This window comes from Adiantum capillus-veneris, chromosome 4 (assembly GCF_014529385.1).
Source record: "Adiantum capillus-veneris isolate H3 chromosome 4, ASM1452938v2, whole genome shotgun sequence".
Lineage (NCBI taxonomy): Eukaryota > Viridiplantae > Streptophyta > Polypodiopsida > Polypodiales > Pteridaceae > Adiantum > Adiantum capillus-veneris.
The window spans coordinates 93,763,218-93,784,426 of record NC_140934.1 but is presented as its reverse complement, the minus strand read 5'-3'; positions in this window follow the sequence as shown (position 1 = coordinate 93,784,426).

The window sequence follows — 21,209 nt, the reverse complement described above, 5'->3', positions numbered from 1 at the left end:
AGGGTAGTCACTATGTTTTGGGACATGGTAATGTCCAAGAATATTTAAACATAATACTATCTTTTAATACTTAATTTCTCTTCACGTAGGCACATTCACGATGCATTCCCCATTAGTCTTTTAAAATCTTTCAGAGGACCCCTACCTACACAACACATTTATGAGGATTAGAAGAAAAACTAATCCATGCAAAAATAGTTGATTACAAGACCACCACTACACGTAGTGGTATAACAACAATTTAGGAATTTTGGGAAAAATACACAAAAACGGGACAATTCTTCTTACATCTATTTCTAAGAGCACCTAAACTCTGGTTGAGGATGCACATCATTCTTGTCTACAACTAAATGAATGCTAGCATGAAAAGGATTTTCTTCTTCATCTTGCAAGCAATTGTCATGTATACACAGACCTACACAAAGTGCTAAACAAGTGTGTGCTATTTACCAAGCTCTAAGTTTTGTCTTGGAGGTTGGAGCCCCATGCTTCTGACACATGTTACATGTAGGTTGTGCAAGAAGGTGTAAAATATGTTTGATCATGAGGCATATGATGGACACTAATACTCCAAGAGTGGTGCACATCCTCTCCTTGAGAACTATTGTGAGATTTTGAAAGTATGCTTTTCCAGAGACAAGGATCATGCGAAAAGACTTTTTGAGACCCAAACGCTTGGTTGAGGGTGTGTCTCATCTATAGCTTGTGCCTATTGTGTTTTCGTACAAGCAAGCATAAAGGGTGAGAATACATTAGAAGATACAAGTTGAATGTCTAGTTTTCATGACGAATACATATCCTCACCAATGACCAACAATGTCAAAAGTTTTGTCTCAAAAGATGTTGTCAAGATTGAAAGTTTGGATCAAGGCTCTTTGAAAATGCTTACAAATGAAATGGGTGTTCCAAATTGTGTTGACATAAACATAGAGAAGAGGTTTCTCAATTCTAAGACTAGTTGTAAAGATCTTGCAAGCTGACTCCCTTGGAGTTTGCTTGCACATATTTGTATCATTCTAACCTAAACCTCTTCTAATAAGCGTTGAGACTGCATAGTCTTGTGCATCTTCAAAGTCTGCATCTAGAACCTCTTGTGAGGGTGCATACTCTCGGTCGATGCGTGGTTGAGGCTGCATACTCCTGGTTGACGCTTTGTTGAGGGTGCATAGTACTTTGTGCATCTTCAAAGTCTTGAGCTAGAACATCCAAGAAACGTTGAATCTTGAACTCGAGGTCGAGCGAGATGACATCTTTGAGACATTGCTTCTAGAGTCTAGCAAAAGGGCGTGGGTGTTCATTGGGTGGTCTCATGAAAATGGAATGGTGGGCACCATTGGTTAGCTCAAGACAAAAAAAAATTGAGCCTCATTAAAGAAATGCACTTTAATTTGAATTTTGAAATTAAAACTTCAAAGCTGTCAGATTATGACAGAGGTTCTCCCCTACCGCTGTTAGTTGATACCGCTCATCGGCGTTAAGTGTTGCACTGAAGTAGATGCTAGGGGCAAAGCGCAGTGGCCATGCATACCATGTGACGACGATGAGACAGTAGCTGCAAATCACGATAGGAAATGGCCTCTTCGGCTAGGTCTCCCTGAGCGGCAGACATGAAATTCCTTGTTAAGATGATGGTTGTGATGGAGCTGCAAAGTGGCGGACAACAGCCCTGCAACAACCCCACACGGGTCTTTGTGCACTGCCATTGGTGGTAGATAACAACCCCAAATTGGTCTCCTTGAATGAGTCGCACTGGCATTGGACAATAACCTTGCAGATGCTGGTGATAATAGTGGTTTGCAGATGCAAACGACGGTGGAGATGGTAGTTTGCAGACGACTGCGATGGTGATTTGCAGACGTGGCTACAGCCAGTGACAGTGGAGATGGTGGTTGCAAACTATGGATGTAGGTGATTGTGGAGACAATGGTTGCAGAGCCACAACTAGATGATCCCCGTGCAATGGAATTAGCATGAAAGATATTGGAGTCCCATCCCACCCAACAGCACAAGGGGTTGGAGGCCCACTCATACTCTTGTGAACTCGTCTTCACACACCATGATTGCATAGGTTATGAGGAGGGCTTACAAGAGTTGTAGCCCCTCAAAAAGTTTTGAAAATGGAAAATGCTTGAAATGCACATGTTGGCATGTTCTGTGCATATGGTAAAATAGCAAGCTGCAGTGTGAGTCAACATCGTTTTTTGGGATAGTTGGTGCTTTTACCCCATCACCCTACTAGTAATGATTGGAATTTTGCAAAGAATTTGTAGGGCATACTGAGTTTCCCCTTAACCTCTGTAAGTCCTTGGGTTCTTAAAGAATCATCCACATGGAGATATTAGAGGATCTGAAATAGAAGTAGGGCAAAAAGCACTGGTAATTAGGGTGGAGTTAAAGGGAAGCATGCAATTGTCTAGACATGCCATTCATTCATCAATGGGCTAATCTACAGCTAATTTCTCAACAAATGCTCAAATCAAGGGCACGCGTTTATTCATGGCCATGCTCATGCCTTGCCAATTGTGCCATGCAAACACACGCAGGATTAGTTTTGATTATAGTGTGTGTAGTTTAATATGTTTGAAAAGCTTAAAGATTTTTCTACTAGCCTTAGTTAAGTTTTTGAAGTAGGTGATGTGAGTGTTCGTGTGCATTTTATAGCCAACACAGCGATAGGCTCCAGCCTCATGCGCTTTATGGATTTTGAGGAAGGTGGAGGTTTAAATTTTCATGTCCCTTACATGCCTAGAGCAAGGTGGAGGCTCGAACTTAAGTTCGAGTCTCATGGACAAGATGGAGGCTCAAAGATTTACCTATAAATTTGGAGCAAGGCAAAGGCTCAAACTTAAGTTCAAACTTAAGTTCGAGCCTCATGCTCTTTCTGACTTTGGACAAGATGGAGGCTCAAAACTTTACCTATAAATTTGGAGCAAGGAAAAGGCTCAACTTAAGTTCAAGCCTCATGCTCTTTCTAACGTTGGACAAGATGGAGTCTCAAATTTTTACCTATAAATTAGGAGCAAGGCAAAGGCTCGAACTTAAGTTCGAGCCTCATGTCCCTTACATACCTGGAACAAGGCGATTGCTTGAACTCAAGTTTGAGCTTCATGCTTCTTACATACCTAGAGTATGAGCAAGAACTTAAGTTTGAGCCGGCCACATATACTTACCTACGGGTTTGGAACAAAGTAGAGTCTCAAACTCTTCACACTCCTTACATCCTAGGGGGCATAGCTGCAAGAGTTTGAACTTCAGCCTTGATTTAGGTATTAAAGGGACATAAAGCTCAACATAAGTTTGAACCTCATGTTCTTACATACCTAGATCAAGGTGGAGGCTTGAACTTACCCATTCGCTACCTAGACCAAGGCAAAGAGTTTCAGCCTTGTGTTGCTTCATATGTACTTAGAACAAGGTTGATCCCTGAGTCATGTTCCTTACATACCTATAGCAAGGTGGATGCTCCTTACATACCTATAGCAAGATGGAGGCTCAAATTTTGAGTGTGAACATCATGTCCTATTGGTACCTTGAGCATGGTGGTAGTTGTAAACTCATGCCACTTATGTACCCGTAGTAATCATGTAACAAGAGGTGAAGTTAGCTTACACAAAGGGGCATGGAATGGGGACACATAAGGGGCATGAGGCTCAAGCACAATGCCTAGCAATAGGTTATAAAAGTTAATAGTAATCATTGACCTTCTTTCCCTTTTTATCAAAAAATAGATAGTTTGAGGTGCATGCCAACTATATACCCAAACAATCTTTGTATTTACTAGGAAGCAGCAACACCAAATGAGGGTTTGAGCCCCCTTTCATGTGCTTGTGCCTCTTTTTTATATGGCAGAAAAGCTTCACAAAAACAACCATCAGGTCAAACTTAATAAAAAAGACTCCAATTTTAAATATCATTTTAAAAAATGGGACTCGAATAATTCTGAAAATTCCTAAATATGTCTTGTATGGTTTATAATTGTTACCTTTTAACTTTCAAGGGTCACCTAGAGCCAAATGGATGCGTGAAAAGTTCTTTCACAACTTCCAGACCTTCTCCACAATTTCCACCTCACGGTCCAGTTGATTTCTCTATTGATCAACTGAGGACAATTGCTATCCATGGTGGGAGAGATGTTACGAGACTAGGCACCCTCCTGTTGTAGTGGCTAGTTGCAATTGGGATAACTTGCGTAATGGTTAATTATGTGCTATCTATTTATTTTTCTAATTGAGTTGTTGATGATGATTTTGTAGAGTGGAATGCAGGGAGTTGACAAAAAGACGCCGGCAATTACTCATGGCCATTTTATACTCGACACATTTTAGATTTTCATTCCAATAAGCCACTGTGGCTTTGTAAATAATTGTAGTGGGAACTTCCCTTATGGGTCATGCAAGAACTAATGAGCTTCACTCATTTACAAAATTGAAGTGATTGTAAAAAAGGGGCCTCAAATTTTGGCACCTTAAACTCACAAATAATATATTAAATACCAACTCCACAAGAGAGGTTCCATGGATTTTGGGGCTAGATTTAGGCCTTTCACTTGGAGATTCTCTTCTCTACACTCTTATGCTATGCTTAATTTTGATGTGTACTCTCTAATAAAGTCTCTATCTCTTCAAATTCTCTTGCACACTCTTACAATCTTGTCTATGTCAATTCCATGTTGTGTGTGTGTGTGTGTGTGTGTGTGTGTGTGTGTGTGTGTGTGTCTAGGTGTGTGTGTGTGTGTGTGTGCTTGGAAATTGGGAAAAGAGGTGGACAGGTTGATGGTGATGTATGTGTGTGTGTGTGCGTGCTTGGAAATTGGGAAAAGAGGTGGACAGGTTGATGGTGATGTATGTGTCATACTCAAAATTTTCCCAAGTTTGTATGGTGATATCATATTCCAAAATTTAGAAACTTCTATGGAATATGTCCTAAATTGAACCCTTGCTCCACATAAGGACATTGGAAGGATAAAATGTGCTCATAGCTGACATACAGATGTCAAGATAAAAGAAAGCTGATCTTGTTAAGCGTTCATAGAGAGTTGAATCATTTGTGTTGTTGAGAGTCATAAAAGTATTGTAGATTATCCAATATTAAAAGGAGATAGCTTAAGAAACTTAGCTATCAAATTTTCTTTGACTGTAAATCTCATCTTGACCAAAGCAACATTCGCTTGTCAAGTTGGCTTTGGAGAAAAGTTGGTAAAATTTAATAAGTTTAAATTTGTGAAGTATACATTGAACTTGCTTAGAGGTTGGATTTAATCGCCCCAATATTGTGTGGTAACTTGTGTTGAATTCAGCCCATAGCCTTGATTTTTCACCAGCTTTTTATGGCTGGCCCATCGTTCTTGACTTCTTGCTTTGATGATTTAGGGTCCTTTAGGCTTGTTATGGAGCTGAGAAGCATCTCTCTATCAAGAACAAGCATGTTTGGCTCCACACAAAAATCGCTCAAAAAGAATTTCCACTATTCACTCCATCCATCATGCTATCAAAGGAAGTTCACTGACATTTACACCATGTGTAGATAGTGGTCAAGCAATCATTTGGACATAAGGAGAATTTTCAAAGAACACATAAGGACGAGTAAGGAAAGGTCAACTATTCGATAATTTTAGCCCAACATGAACCATTTATTTAATTTGTATCCTTGAAATATGTATGTTGGCCTTAATATCAAGCCCTAGGCACCTCTTCATTTACACACTTAAATTTACATTCATGTATTTTTCGGGTGCAAAGTCCAAAAATAAATATAAGTAGATCATCATCTACAAAAGTATTCCTTAGGGTACCGACCCATGAACTTGGGTGGATTTTGCCCCAGCTTAAGACACTGTAGCATGGATTTCCTTGTTGTTCATGGCTTACGTTTGTCCAAAAACCATGATACCATATACAATACATATAATGGGGGAAGGGATTTTGTCCCCTTCCCTTGGCCACGTGGTGGTATCTACTTGCTAAGGTGCCTTCAAGCAAGTGTAACCTACACAATATAGGAAACAATGAGACATCGGGCCATCAATTGAAGGAAGAGAGAGAGAGAGAGAGAGAGAGAGAGAGAGAGAGAGAGAGAGAGAGAGAGAGAGAGAGAGAGAGAGAGAGAGAGAGAGAGAGAGAGAGAGATTTCATTACCGTCATCGGAGGTCAAATATGAGTTGTGGGACCAAGGGAACATACATTGCTGGGCTCTTGCTAAAAGATTACATCGAGAACATAGCTAAATGTGGATACAAAAAAATTGTGATGCTCTTGCTAAAAGAGTACATGGAAAACATAAATAGCTATAATGGGACATATTTCACGTAGGAGGGGGAGGGAAAGTGGGTAAGGGAAGTGGCTTGGGGGGGTTTTGGGACTCAAAACTCCTCAACGATAGCCTTCCCACCTTGGTACGTGACCCATTTTCCTGCTGCTCGTGCATCTCGTACTTTTTGAATCTCTTGCTCCTTGACTTAAGGTTGAGCTGGTCTCAAGGACTCACTAATGGGTGGGTACAAGATCTTGTGCCCAGTTTTTGTAGTTGGGTATTGAGTGTGACCGTTTCATATAGCTCAAACATTTGTTGATGTAGAGTCAATACTATATGTTCTTGCATAGCTAGTTAGGATTGAGAGGCTAAACAAAACATTTAGATGACACAAAAATGTAAAAATCCTAGATCTGGCACATTCAAAACCCTTAGATCTATACGGTAGGTGAACTAAAGAAATGTAATTAATCAAAATGGGTGAACGATTTTTTTTCTACGAGCAACTTGCACCTAGTGCTAGAGGATCTATTAAATCCCTAAGAAAAAATGTAGTATAATTTTTATTATATCTTATTTAAAAATTATCTTTATTATTTTAATTGGCTAAGGTGTTGTCTACGAAAGATCTACTAAAATTTACCTGTTGAAGTTTAGATTTTTTAACATGACCACATTCCTTATAAGTGTATCTATTAAATAACCATAAGATCTTGCAAATGAAATTTGTATCTAAAGATATCTTGTGTAAAAAAACGGAACTATAATCCACGAAGTATTTTTGTTAGGATAATTCATAAAAAATTACACATGGCAAAAAAATATCAATAATTCAAAATAAGATCCTCAATATGTCTTACCTAATGTGCACGATAACTTTTTGAAATATATGAGTGATACTCTACTTGTTACCATATACATGTGGTAGTGATGTGTGTGAACACACTAGGACCGCCGGGGCATTTTTCCCTCTTTAGGAGTTTTTTCCCCCCGTGCGCCCATCACTTTAGGGCTATCTATCTTTACATTGCACACTACGTAATATACTCTCAGTTGTGTGCCTTGAGCTTCCTTCATCTTCTCCAAGCTGTGTGTGTTTTCCTGCAACCCTAATTCCAACAATTGGTATCAGCGCAGGTTGTGTCCTCCTGGGCTTAGTCGCCACAACAGCTCCAACACCACACATCTGCTCACTTTCTCCAATTTCAGTGAACTTTGGCAAGCGTCTGTAGGTCGACAAAGTTTTTGGGTATGCTCGTAGATATCAATCTGCTTAGATTTCTAATTCGAGCTCATTTCAGCCTCTGTTTCCACTACAGGCAGTACTACATAGGCTATTTTGTCATTTTGTGCAAAATTTTTGTCAGTGCCGTTTTTTGTATAACAGGTCCCTTACAGTCTTCTACGGTTTGTGATATATAGCACGTGTTGTTCTCGCTTCATTTCTCCTCTTTTCAGGAAGTTTTCACATAAAGTGCAACATTTACCATGGCTGACAACAACACAGATGTGTTCAAGATGTTTGTTACTGCTGAGGACAATTGGATGGGGACAATTACCCTATGTGGGTTTACATGATGCAACATGTTCTCGTGTCAAAGGGTGTCTGGAAAATTGTGCAGGGCATTGGTGTACATCCTGGTTCTGATGATGTAGGCAATGTTGAGGATGTTGCAGGTCTTGCTGCAAGGATTTCTGCTATTAGAGTAGTTTGACTCAAGACAGGTTTTACAATTCATGATGTGAGGTAATGTGCTTTGTAGCACCACTGTCAAAATACCACACATGTGAATCTACAACAACAACTGACATGCATGCATCATGGACAGCGGGATTGTAAGTGCACTCTGCATTAAAAGCCCATTTTGCATCAACAGAAACATCACAATCTCCTTTCACAAAAGACTCAACAATGGTTGCATTTGTAGTGGAACCAACATTGCAGTGGAACCACCCTCTTTCTTCTTAGCCTCTTTGGCCTTCAACTTAGGACACTGCTTGATCAAGTGATCATTAGCTTTACAATAATGGCAATGCATCTTCTTTTTGCCCTTATCACCAAAATTTCCACACAAATTACTTCTCGCAGAAGCATTAGGAATAAAAGTTTTCCACTCGCAACAGAATCATAAGAAGTGGTTGCATTTCTGTTACCACCCTTTCTTTGAGAAGCAATAAAAGACTGTTCAAGTGCATGCTACCTAGTCTTGTTTTTTCTAGAAAGTGACTCTTGTAATAGCAATGTGCGTAATGCATCAAACTTGACAACTTCAGGATTTCCTTGGGTCATAAGTCTCGAAGTACTAGCAAAAGTCTGGTAAGAATCTGGTATGGCATGAAGAACAGTCTTCACAAGGGAACTATCTGAATGACTTCACCTACATAAATAAGTTTCTCATTGATATCCTAGACATCAGCAAGGAAAGTGTCCATATCATCTTCCTCATGAATAATCTTTGATTCAAGCTCTTTCCGCGGCAAGCAATTTTAACCTCATTGAGGCTTGCATAAAGACCTGCTAGAATATCCTAAGCCTGTGTTTGCAGATTTTACTGAACGAATGTGAGGAGTAATGGTGCGCTTCACAGACAACACAATCAACGCATGATCCTCTGCATCCTTTCCATCCTAACGAGCTTGTTCTGCCGATGTAAGGAGGCTTTGTATGGGTTGAAGCAATCTCCTTGTTCTTGGTATGAGAAAGCTGACACTCATTGGGTCAAACAAGGCTTTCGTAAACAGTCCAACAGAAACCACATTGTATGTAAAGCGTGAGGGTGATGTACTTCTCATTGTGGTTCTTTATGTAGATGATTTACTGATCACTCGACCAAATGAGAGACATATTTTTGAATTTAAGGCTGATTTGAATGCTACTTTCAAGATGAAATATTTGGGGTTGTTGCATCATTACTTGGGTATATAGTTTAAGCACTATGATGGTGGTATTGCCTTGTGTCAGAAAAGTTACATAGAGACATTACTATGTAAGTTTGGACTTGAGTATTGCAAACCTATTGCCACTCCCATGGAAATAGGTTTAAAGTTGAGTCTACATGATGTTGGTGATCCTGTTGATGTCACTCTTTACCAAACTGTTGTTGGTTGCCTCATTTATGTGTGCAACACGAGGCCGGATATTTAGTTTGCAGTCTCACAGGTCAGCAGATTTATGCATAGCCTAGGGCCTAAGCATTGGCAGGCTGTCAAGAGGATTTTTTTCTACCTTAGTGGAACTTTACATCTTGGCTTGTTTTATCCCAAGGGGGTATCATTTCCGCCAGACTTACATGCTTTTTCGAACTCAAATTGGGTTGGTTGTTTTGACACGCAAGTGTCCACAAGTGGTTTTTGTTTCATGCTTGGCAGTTCATTTATATCATGGTTGAGTAAGAAGCAACCTAGTGTGGCCACTTCTAGTTGTGAGAGGCTAAGTACAGGGCAATATTCACAACTACGGTTGAGTGTGTATGGCTCAGGCGCCTTATGATTAATTTGGGTGCAGGACAAGACACTGCCAACACTATCTACACTGACAGTCAGAGTGCATTGGCAGTTGTGAGGAACCCAATTTTTCATGCTCGCACAAAGCAGATTGAGGTGCATTACCACTATGCTAGGGAGAGGCTCTCAGTAGGAGAGATCATCTTGGCTTATGTGTCAACACAAGACAACCTTGCAGATATTTTCATAAAGGCATTGTCTCGTGAGAGCTTGAAGCTTTCCGCAAAGCTTTGGTCTTATGCCCCTTTGTGGACTGATCATGTCCTCAGGGCATGGCACTTCTATTTACTCATGTGCCAGCTCTCATTCACTACATCACTCTAGGTGGGATTTGTTACCAGATACATGTGGTAGTGATGTGTGTGAACACACTAGGACCACCGAGGTATTTTTCCCTCTTTAGGAGGTTATTTCCCCCATGCATTATATATACGCCCATCACTCTAGGGCTATCTATCTTTCCATTGCGCACTAAGTAATATACTCTCAGTTGTGTTCCTTGAGCTTCCTTCATCTTCTCCAAGCTGTGTGTGTTTTCCTACAACCCTAATTCGAACACTACTTATGTTCAATTCTTTATTAGGATGACAATGTTGTGATAGTGTGTGACGGGCTAGACCAAGAGAGGCTTTACAAAAAAAAAAAGTACTCTTTTTGTGAGATGAATTAAAAATCGCGACTTTCCAATGTATTCTCGGCCATGTATATTGTGTGGGCATTGATTCTTGGCCCTAAAAAATGAGCGCAAGTATGGTAGCATGTGATACTCTTTGCATAAAATGCCTGTTTTTATGCAATCCAAGCCTATAAAAAATGCCAATAGTGGGTATACTTGATAGTGCCCTTGAGGAGTTGTGATGCTTATATAAGCATTATGTGCATCTCTTTAGTTTCTAAGACAAGAATTCCTTGGTTGGGTGAATGTTTTAGTTGATCTTGACTAGAGTCAAAGTGTAGGTATCATCCTCCTTCCACCAAGTAGAGGTCAAACCACCAATGCGAACAAAGAGTGCTAGTCCTTCTTGGAATCATTCTTGCATGTACTCTTCTACCTTGGAGGAGGCGACGACGGTTGCTTCGTGGACTTGGGTGGCAAGATTGTAAACACTTGTAGTGAGTGTGTGTTCAATTTCTTTTGCTTTGCCAAGGAGGTAGTTATTGTCTTCTTGCTTTTGTGCCTCCAAGGAGGAGAGATGCATCTGCAAGGTGGCAAGACGTGCCTTGAGCTCCATGTTCTCATCCTTGAGCTCTTTGATTTCTACTTGAAGATGATCCACTAACTCTCCTAGATCAAGTAGGCTATCTATGAGTTGTATGACAATGCCAAATGAGTTGTGTGTGTGTGTGTGTGTGTCTGAGAGAGAGAGAGAGAGAGAGAGAGAGAGAGAGAGAGAGAGAGAGAGAGAGAGAGAGAGAGAGAGAGAGATTTTGCAACACATTACAATCTACGATGCAATTTTTTTCAAAAGAGTCCTATGAGTTGAGATGTGAAAGTGCAAAACAAATCCAGTGGCCTCTATAGGAAGACTATGTACGAGAGGTACACAGTAGGGACACCACCTAGCTTGGGATGCGGCTAGGATATAGATATAGATGGCCAACACAATAGAAATGACACACCGTCCAGCTAAGCCAAAGAGAAAGCACACTCAACACAATGATATCCGTTGTCAAGAAGTTTGCGGTCTTGCCAGGAAAGCACCTAGCTTTTGGCTGTGAGAGTTTGTGAGAGAACTCCAAAAACAATATGAAGGAATTATACCATAGATGCCATGAAAGTATAGGGTTTGGAAGGACATGCAATCAAAGAATCTCCACTCTTTTTCTCTTACTCTCACACACACAAAGAAAGAACACAAAAGAGCATATCAAAACAACACAAAGAGGAAAACATCAAGGCTATGGTCGTATGGTATCATGGGTAATATGAAAGGGTTAATAGATGAGTCAATGGCGTTCAATCTTTTTCGACCAAACAGGCTACAAATTGTTGTTTGGAATTGTAATTTTGTGCTTACCATAATATATATGTTTTGTCTAGTGATTGGGACTAATTGTGTGTACAAATCCTCTTGGTTCATAGCAAGAAAAATACACTTATGTTAAAAGAAAATTTATAGTTTATAAGGGGTAGTATGATGGGGTTCGGTGAGAAGTTTTTCATTCAGCCTCTCAGGGCGTAAGAGAAACACTATACGTTGTTGAAAGTGTATTTTACGGCTAATCCATATGTTAATTACAATAGATTGCATAGAGTGGAAGTGGTAGAAATTCACATCATGTGGATTATTCATATATGATAACTCTAGTATATGCAAATTGTAGATATGAGAGAAGCCAAGAGAAGATAAGTTTCCCTCTCAAGCCCTATTCTTGCTCATAGGCAATAAGGATACTTTGGGGAGAGAAGTACATGTAGCGGGGAGAGATGTACATTATTCACTAATATTTCTTCACAAGAAGGTTGTTGATAGAGCTTTCTTGCTTGATGCCTTCTAGAGAAACAATTAGGACACAAGAGATATGGAGATAGGAGTATAGGTAGAAGTAGCAGAAGACATAGAGGTATAGATTGCGCTTGGAGATGAAAAACAAAAAAATAAAAAATAAAATGAAGAAAAAAAACGCCTTGCTTATTGACCCCTTTGAGAGTATTTGCCAATTTGACGAAGATGGAAAGAGATAGAAGACTTCGGCCTTGATTGACTAGAGTTGATGTTTACAAGGATGCTTTCAAGTTTAGCTAGCCTTCCTCAAAGGCAAGTGTAGGGCTAAAGCATTAGGAAGAGGATGGGGTTTAGGAGGGCCTCTTTATTTTCCATGAGCTTATGGAGATGATTAACATTTTCACGAATAGGTGTATGCCATGTGTGCAAGAATGGTGGGTGTGTAAGAGATGTGTAAGAGTGGTCAAAGGATACACTTTTTTCCCCAAAAAGGGAGTGGACAATCTTATGATTTTTGGCCTTGAAATAACTCCCACATATGATCTCCTATTTGAGCGAAGATCATAGATCTACAATCTACACGGCGATCTCTTTCCATAGATATGCTACATCATATGCTTTTACCCGCTAGATTTTGAATTCCATTTGGGGGGGGAAATTTGAATTCAAATAAAATAGCCATTTTGCCTGTTTGAATTCAAAAGCTGTCCTTTGATTACTTTCTTAAAACTAAAGGTATGACTTCCTTAAACTGCCAAATAAAGAGGCGCTCCTAGATCCATTCGCTTCCTAATGGGCTAATTTTGCATGAATCCTCTCACTCCCTCTTGACTGAATTTCAAGGAAGAAGAGGTCCCCTTTTATAGGTGAAGGAAACCCCCAAGGGTTACACAAGAAAGAGAAGAGCCAGTGAGAAAAGGAACTGGCAAGGTTTGAAATGAGATGTCCCTGCATGATGTGGGAGACTAGGTCCACCATTTTGATCATATCTCCTCAACCGTGGCTCTAAATAAAAAAGTGAAAATACGGAAAAAAGATTCATCTCATAAGCTATGACCACCATTTTATATACTTTTTCCAATTCAGATCAGAACCTTGTGTAAAAAAATAATCAAAATAAGGTACATTTGTGGTAGCAAAAGTCTTCTTGTGGTCCCCTTAGCCTAGACTTTCATATGATTCCAATGGACACCTCATGTAATATGAAAGTTTGACATTGCTCGTTGACAAAGTTTTGTAATCATCCTTGCAATAATACATTAAAATACGTGTATCTTTGAAAATCATGCAAGCTAGAGTCCCACTAGGATTTGATTCCCGTAGCTATTAAAAAGAAATATAAGAAAACATTATATATATATATATATATATATATATATATATATATATATATTGGAAGTTAACCGAGATATAGGATCTAGCTAGGGTGTGAGATGATTATGAGATAGTAGAAAGAAAGAACCAATGCCTTTTGCTCCAAGTTAAAGAGGCAGAGTTATTGGCGCTTTTTCTTGTTGTACTTTCTAGCGGGTAAAGTAAGAATATGTTACCCTTGAGATAAATAATAGGATGAGATAAAAAGTTTATTATTTTAATTAGACATGCATTGTATATTATAGGAAATATACTTATGCGTCTAAAACGTTACAAGATAGATCTTGTAGCAATCATTCCCACTATGTACGTGTCACAACACAACATCCACTCCCTCTTAACATGCACATCCTCTAGTATGTGCCACATACGATTTTCTGTAGTTTTAATTTCCTTGTAGGTCTTCCATGATTTCATCTTCATTGATATCTTCCAACACTTCATATTCACTTTGATCTTCACTTGTGTTTTTCTCTTCCTCCTCCTTAACATCTTTTGGATCACTGTCTCCTCTTCTCTTAAACACTTTGAACCTTTTTCCTGCGATGGGAATTTTTACTTCTATACCATCTAGTTCAGACAAGCTATAAGTAGCATTTTCATGCACATGCTTTACAACATACAATCCAAACCATCTTTTTGAGAACTTACGCATGAATATGTGCTGGTTATCGAGGCTAGTATCATACACTAAAACCTAGTCACCTTTGTCAATTGCTATACTCTTGAGCCGATGTCGCTTATCAAAGTAGACCTTGCTTTTCAACTTGCATTTTTGAGTCGTTCTTTTGCAGCCTCAATGTCTCCAGGTCTTTTTTGTAATTGCCTTATGCACAATGCAAGGAGACCTTCCCTGTTAAGCCCCTCTTGCCAAGGTAATACATTCCATGTGGGAATTTTATCTTCAACTGGCATCACTGGATTTTGACCATACATCAGCTCCATAGGCATCTAGCCAATTACTGAGCTATGTGTTGTATGATCAACCCATAAGGCAACAGTTTTGGCCACTCACCAACTCTTCCTTCGCAAGACCTGGCCAAATCTTTGATGATAGGAGGATGCCCTCTTTCACTCATTCAAATGCCTTCAGGGTTGTAAGTTGTAGTAAGAGAAAGCTTGATTCCTAATCTAGAAAATAACTCCCTTGCTTCCTCGAAATCCATTTCACCTTTGTCAATAGGGAAATGATCTTTCCCACACAACAATAACAGCAAATCACCTCATCAAGAAGGAATTTGCATACAGGTTCTCTGGTATTAGCTCTTAATGTTCGCCCTTCAACCTGGTTAGTTAGGTCCTCTCATGCAAGAACTAAGTATCTCATCTGCGAGAGTCCTAAAGGCATTGTGACTAGATCCACAACCCATTTATAATGCATGGCTAGTGGATATGTAGGATGCAATCCATCATAATGTTGGACATTTGAATACGTTTTGCAAGTTACACATGACTCTACAAATTGAGATACATCTTTATACATACCCTTCCACTAGTATTTTTCTTTCAACTTGGAGAAGGTTGCCCACACATCCCTGTGTCTAGCACATAGACTCTCATGAAACTCTTGCATGAGATTTACTTGAGTCTCTTTTTTACATAATATAACCCTTTGTGGTGTAGCACCCTTTTGTTTAGGATTCTTCCACAAGTAACCATCGCTCAAAAAGTACCCATATGCTTTCCTATGTATCCTCCTGAATTCCTGTTCAAACCAATCATTCTATTTTGCTAGAGTACTCAAGTAGCTTCCAATAAGAAGCCAATCACCTTCATAAAGCTCTTTCAAGAACAATTCAAGTGGATTAGTCATGCAAACATGAGAGATAGAATATAACTTTTTGTCTACATCATCTCCCTCATCAATCATCTGTGACTCATCTTCATACCTTGCCCTTGATAGCATATCTCCCATTGTATTGTCTTTACCCTGCAATGTGCTTAAACTCAGGATTTAAGGACTTAATGTAGGCAATCCACCGCAACATAGCAATGTTTGGTGTTGAGCAGCTTGTAATCATCCCAAGAAGTGGTAGAAAATTTGTTTCTACAACCATATATGCACCAATTAGGCACTCTTTTCCATTTTTCAAGGCTGTAACCACCATAACTCTCTCTTTATCCATGAATAGTTTCTTTCATGAGCACTTAGTACCTTTGCTCCAAATCTCACCACATACCCGTGTCCTTCTTCATTATCTTTCCCTATTTTCCATATAATTCCTGGAGGACTGGTATCTAATGTCAAAATTACTGGTCTTTGACGCTCATAGTCTACCTTTCTCAAAGTTGGTGCTGATTGGAGCAACTCCTTTAGCTTTTTCATGGATTTTACATGTGCTTATATCCATTTAAACGTTTGAATATTTCTAAGCAATTGATAAAGAGGATCAACTACATGTGCATAATGTGGAATCCAAATAATATAAAAGATACATGCTCCTAGAAATCTTCTAACCTCAATGATGCTAGTGCATGTTTCTTTCATTCTTTGGATGGCATCTACCTTTGTTGGACAAGGTTTCCTACAACATGGCCCGCACATGTGCCCCACAATGAGCACTTCATTTTGACACCAAACATGGAATTTTTCTTTGACATAGTAAGATTCACATCCTCCAACCTAGACAAAATTTTATCACAATCATTTATGTGATTCAAATTAGAAAATTTCGGAGGTCATTTGGAGGGCCTTGTAAGAAATTGTATTTCTCTCTCTAGAAACTTTTTTTAGAATGCACTTGCACCTTGTGAGTACGTCCAAAAGGACAACCAGACACTTTGAAAAGTAGATTTATATTCCCAATCGTCCTTGAAAACGGTCACTTTTTTATTTAATGCGAGCGTCTTTTTCAGGAGGCAGGTGCGGCGCATTCAATGTAGCTTACGTCATCACTGAAAGTTGAAAAGTCACAAACTATAAAATAGTGATAGATTTTGAGGATTTTGACACCACCAATGTATCCGGAACGCCAAAATACCTTAAAAACGAATGTCTACTTGTCTCATTCCGACATCCGGAGAGGCAAAAAATGTCAAAAAACCCCCAAAAATGGGCTTTTTACTAAAGGCGCGCGAGGAGGCATTCTAAAATTTTAGAATGCCCCTCTGCGCGCCGTTAGTACAAAGCCCATTTTTGGGGGGTTTTGGACACTTATCTTTCCAAAAAGCCCCTTTTTAGAGGTTTTTGGACATTTTCCTCTCAAAAAGCTCCCTAAAAAAAAAAGGGCCTTTTTACTAACGGCGCGTGAGGAGGCATTCTAAAATTTTGGAATGCCCCCTCGCGCGTCGTTAGTACAAAGCTCTTTTAGTGATTTGTGGACACTTATCTTTCCAAAAAGCCCCTTTTTAGAGGTTTTTGGACATTTTCCTCTCAAAAAGCTCCCTAAAAAGAGAGAAAAAGGGCCTTTTTACTAACGGCGCGCGAGGAGGCATTCCAAAATTTTGAAATGCTCCCTCGCGCGCCGTTAGTAAAATGTTCTCTTAGGGGTGTTTGACATTTTTGGCCTCTTTGGATGTCTAAGCGAGGCAATTGGACATTCATTTCTAAGAGATATGTGTGTTCCGGACGCATTGGCAGTATCAAAAGTTTCAAAATCTTCCACCACTTGATAGTTTTGTGACTTTTTGAGTTCTAGTGATGACGTATCCCATATCAAATGCACCGCATCTACCTTCTGAAAAAGGTGCTCACATTAAATAAAAGAGAGTGCTCGTCTTCAAGGACCACTAGATTATTAAATGAGGAGAGGGACACCTTTTATATTTTTGTTAATATCAATCTATTTTTCTACGTAACGTAGGCTCTTCTCTCATTGGAGGAGCTTATTTTCCTCTCTCTACCAAAAGGCCCTCCAAAAGACCTCCGAAATCTCCTAATAAGTTCCACAAACTTGCGACACCCCTTGATATCCAAAGCTTCATCTTTCCCACCTTCTCATCCTTTGATAGACAAATCATCATGAAAGGCATTGTGATTTGAGGAATAAATTCATGTAAGACCTTATTCATCCCGTTCATCATATGTGCAACCAAGTTGGTTGCTCCCTACAGAAAAATACACATCCTTACCAAACCTAAAGGTTTCCTCATGGTTGTCAAGTCTCTGCTTTCTATTGCAAGTTGAAATTGATCATACTCTGAGTAGAGGTCTCCCATTGAGTAAATTGCCCTCCTTGCAAACTCCTCTAAAAACTCATCCACAAATGCAGGTACAATTGGACTTGTACCTGCATTTCTTGTTGTTATGTTGTTCATTGGCTGCATACCTTGGATGAAGCGTAGAGCACCATTCTTCTTTGGAACTGTGAAACACTTGTTTGAGTATAAAGCACAAGAAGGACCCAAAATCCGCATTTTGATCTTTTTCATTCAATAGATCTATTAGCTTTGGCAAATGAGCCTTTGGAACCGGAATATTCTACAGATTTCAAGGCACATGAAGTATTGTAAAAATTACCATGGGAGCTACAATAGAAGCATCAACATATCCTATCTCATGTGGCTCAAATGCAAAAGCCTTAGTGGGCTTTGAAAGTATTTCTTTAAAAGGGCTTTGTCTCTTCCTGTGTTAGAAACTCCTCGCAACCAATCTGCAACTCCTGAAAAGACTCCTTTGTGAAGGTGTGCCCAATCTTTTTAGGATTCCTCAAACTTGGTTGCAAATAATATTGCTCAATCTTTTCCCTATCATTGAGTGGGTGGGTGACCACTCTAGAGAGAAGGAGAATATACAATAAATGTTTTGTTTTAAAATTACAAGGAAAGATGAGGGTAGTGATAGGTAGGGTAAAACAAGAATTTTTACAAGTGGTCATGCCATTGAAATCAACTGCCAGATGGTTGTGACATACCCATTGATGCTCGATTTGGTAATGTGATGTTCGTCCAAGTACACCAATAGATGTCCTGTGTGTCTGTAGGCATACTTATGCACTTCAAGTGATGTCATCATGGTCATCCTTCTTGTTGATACCTTCCTCGAGGAGTGGGAGTGCATGAAGTATACAAATGAGAGATGACTGAAAGTCTATTTTTTCTTACACATGGGCTGATCTGGGGGGGTTTTGGAGGTGATTATGCAAGGAAACAAACATGCATTATTATGTCACTCTGCTTTCACGATGGGAAGTAAGGCGAAAGGATGCAGATGAAGCCTAGTTGAAGAACATTTGACTCCAATTTTATGACATGATTGGGAGAAAAAAAGTGGTTCCATGTTGATATCTCTGCTAGAGCTAATGATCTTACCCATTATCATTTATCATCTATGTGATTGTTAGTGATGGTCGAGTCGCCATATACCTGGTACTATTTATTTCAATTATTGATGATATAGTTTTCATCTGGTTCTATATTGAATTGCATCTCTCTTTTTCAACTCCTTTCTCTCTACCACCTCTCATAGCCAGAGGATCCGTGCCTACCCAGTCCACTTTGCAAACACATATCCCCTGAAATTTTTGGTGAATCCGATGCAAAGCTGACCAGGGTGAGAGGTGCAAATGGAGAAGCCACAATAGTTGATGAGTTTTATTCAAGAATTCAATTAAAAAAGGCTTGTGTGAACTTAAGAGTTCTAGATTTAAAAAAAATGCTCCAATTAGTTCGGGGATGTCTGTTGGGAGTAAAAGCCATGAAGATGACAATGAAAATTGACGATGCGATGGAGATGGCACTCAATGCCATATACGATCAGCATTATTTTCAAGCGCATGATCTAGAGGGTTTTCTTGCATTCTATGAAGCTAGGACTAAGAGTCAAGGGGTTCTAGAAGATCGGATGATTGTAGATTTTGAAGAAGTTGTAAGCTCCGAGTTCAAAGATCAAGTTTGAGAGATGGCAGAAACATAGCCCACATAGTGGGACTATTTTGCAGATGGATTTATATATGAAATCTCAAGAATTATCAACTTTAAAATGAAGTAGATTCTTGAGCATGGTCAGATTACCCTTAGTAAAGGTGAAGTAGATGAGATGGAGCTCCTTAGCTATGATGAATTTTGGGAACTCATTTGTGCAAGAAGCAAAGCCAAAGCAAATGCAGCTTTGAAAGTAGCAGATTCAGTCCAAGAAGACATAAATTGGAAAACCTAACTGAGGTAAACAAATAATTAATGCCAAAAGAGAAACTAATGAAAACTTTTCATAGATTGCTCACATGGAAGTTACCCCTATTAGTGGTTCTATTGAAGATGTAGACTGTTCAACAAGTGTTTTGCAAGCTATTGACCTTAGCATGGGTTGTTCTCAAAGGATTCTTCAAGAAGACGAGCCTTTATAGGCTAGTAATGATTGCTCACATAGAAGTTGCCCCTATTAGTGGCTCTATTAAAGATATAGACTATGCAACAAGTGTTTTGAAAGCTACTAAACTTGGCATGGAGTTTTCTCAAGAAGACAAGCCTTTACAAGGTACTAATTAATTTTTCAGCATCCTCAAATCAAGCGAAGCCAAACATATCAATAGGTTTGCTGAAGATGATTGTATAGATAAAGTTAATAAATATATGCAAATTGATGAAGTGCAGGATATTGTGGAGCCAACATAGGATATGCATGAGAATACCAATGAGTCTATGTTTCTTAATAACACCTTGTTTACAAGTGCTAATGTCACAAAAGAAGAAGAAGATGCCATAATTAATGGTTTCTTAGATGGTTCTGAAGAAGAAGAGAATAATTTAGTATAGAAGGGCTTATGATGCATGTACCCATTTAGAGGGGGTGCAAGAAAAATCTCCACAAGATTATGATATCCAAAATTTTTCTCCTTATATGATTAATCATCATGAGTTGCAAAAGGAAGAAATACCTAGCTCTATGACAAATGATGCAAATTTTTAGGGCTCTACCAATCCAATGGACGGTGTTGAGACAATGTTATGGATGTAGATTTACAGGTAGAAGGTGATCAAGCTGCAAATTCAATCATGGATATCTATGATATAGGTACATATTGTGCAAACTCTCATGATGACAATGCGGTCAAAGGGAGTGATGATGCCAAATCATCATGGGTTGCAAGGAGGACATAGTTTTCTCCACATTTTTGGACAATGTACCAAGAAAGTTTGGGTTTGGATGCTCTTTTTACTACTTTTTATGTTAATGATGCTATCCATGCCGGCAAAAAGGAGTTAGATCTCTCATATGCATATTGGTAACAAGCTAAAGCTGCCAAAATTTTATGGGATGAAGATGTTGAACTATGTTTCAGGCAAAGATTTAGTCTATTATGGGACTCATCAGTGCTATGTCCATTAATGGTGTTAGATCCAAGAGATTCCACAGATATCCAAAAACCATAGAGACAATGGCACAGTGGCCATTGTTCAACACGTGTACTCTTGGCATTCCATGCGCTTGAGGAATGGAAGCTCAAGACATTTCCCAATAAATTGTAAGTTGGAAAACAATTTTGGTTGCCGATTCTAAACACTTGTTATTTGTTTTTGACTTGATAGTTTTTGGTGTTGTCATAGATATATTCCCATGTGACTTTGTTGAGGAACAACCAATCAAGAGTTTCACAGGAACCTTCCAACGCTCTTCGTGCCGACATTGGTGCTATGATGCTTCCCAACTTGCCACCTTTGATTTTGCTACAACGTAGAATCTTCTTCTACTCACAC